Source organism: Schistocerca piceifrons, chromosome 10 (genome assembly GCF_021461385.2).
Source record: "Schistocerca piceifrons isolate TAMUIC-IGC-003096 chromosome 10, iqSchPice1.1, whole genome shotgun sequence".
Lineage (NCBI taxonomy): Eukaryota > Metazoa > Arthropoda > Insecta > Orthoptera > Acrididae > Schistocerca > Schistocerca piceifrons.
The window spans coordinates 67,016,461-67,018,290 of record NC_060147.1 but is presented as its reverse complement, the minus strand read 5'-3'; the positions used below and the strand labels follow the sequence as shown (position 1 = coordinate 67,018,290).

General features: G+C 44.9%; 1 pseudogene; it reads right to left on the bottom strand.

Moving 5' to 3' along the window:
- Window positions 1-765: 765 nt before the first annotated feature.
- Window positions 766-883, bottom strand: LOC124719183 (annotated as a pseudogene).
- Window positions 884-1,830: the final 947 nt, after the last annotated feature.

The window sequence follows — 1,830 nt, the reverse complement described above, 5'->3', positions numbered from 1 at the left end:
CATGTCACACAGAACGATGTTGTCTATGTTAATCATCATGGATTCCAAAAACATCCAGAACGTGAGACCCAACACGCGCTATTCTGGTGTAAAATCTTGAAAACCATGAATCAACAAAAAATTATAAACTACCTAAAATCAATTTAATATATAGATTATTATAATCAGGACGTTCAATACAACAATATAGCGCCACGTACGCACATCGCAGGGCCTATATTATCTCGGTCCGCGTACGACCTAAGACAGTTTCCATTACTTTTATGATTCTGGTGGTTCTGGTAACGCTATATCGTTGTACTCGCCGCTCTGATCACAGTGATGTATATATCAGTTTGACTAAACATGATTTAATATTTTTATTGATTTTTGAAGTTTGATCATCTGAAATTCCGTCCATAGTATATTCAGTGTTACCCAAAAAGCATTTGATTCGGTAAGTACCTACCAGCTTCTTATCGACACTACGTACGTATCCTGTGAAATTCGAGATTGCGTCAAGGATCTAAAGCCTATATACTCAACTAAAAATTGAGGGATTAAAAACTAAACTAAACTCCGTCCGAACAGGCCTTGGAAGGCCCAACGGTACCGACCGGCCGCCGTGTCATCCAAAGCCCACAGGTGCCACTGAATGTGGATATGGAGGGGCATGTGGTCAGCACACCGCTCTCCCGGGCGTATGTCAGTTTACGAGACTGGAGACGCTGCTTCTCAGTCAAGTAGCTCCTCAGTTTGCCTCACAAGGGCTGAGTGCATCCCGCTTGCCAACAGCGCTCAGCAGACCGGATGGTCACCCATCCAAGTGCTAGCCCCGCCCGACAGCGCTTAACTTCGGTGATCAGACGGGAACCGGTGTTACCACTGCGACAAGGCCGTTGGCCCATTTAGGGATTTGACATAACACTGAGAAAATACAATATGTTTACTAAAGTGCCGGCTAACACTATGCTTGTCAGTCCTCTGTTGGAGTACTGCTGTGTGGTGTGAGATCCGCATAAAGTAAGATTGACGGTGGATATCGAAAAAGATCAAAGAAGGACAGCTCGTTTTGCATTATGTCGAAACAGGAGAGAGAGGGTCAGGGATATGATACACGAGCTGGGGTAGTCATTAAAACAAAGGTGTTATTCGCTACGACAGTACATCATGAAATTTCAATCACCAACTTTCTCCTCAGAGCGGGAAAATACTTTGTTGGCGCCCACCTACATAAAGAGATTGGTTGATTGGATGGATGGTTTGGGAGAAGGGACCAACCAACGAGGTCATCGGTCCCATCGGATTAGCAAGTACGTCGGCCGTGCCTTTTCAAAGGAACCATCTCGGCATCTGCCTAAAGCGATGTAGGGAAATCGCCAGTGACCTAAATCAGGAAGGCCGGATGTGGGTTTGAACCGTCGTCCTCCCGAATGAAAGTCCATTGTGCTAACCACTGCGCCACCTCCCTCGGTACATAAGGACAACTGATTATCATAATCAAGTAGGAGAAAGCAGACCTCGCACAGAAAGATTTAAGTGGTCGTTTCTCCCGTGCGATGTTCGAGAGTGGAACGGCAGAGAAGCAGTTTAAATGAGGTTCGATAAACCCTCTGGCAGGCACTTAAATGTAAATTGCGGAGTAATGACTCAGATGTAGAGTAGGACTTCTTCGAAGAAAGGATACAGGATGATATCTTGGACCGAGGGTCCTCGACAGTTGTAGAAATAATTTCAAGTGTGCCTCAGGGAAGTGTGTTGGGATCCTTCCTGTTCATGTTGAATACTGATGACATGCCAGAAAGTATTAATGCAAAGTTAGATTTTTTTCCCAAATGCTGCTGTTATCTA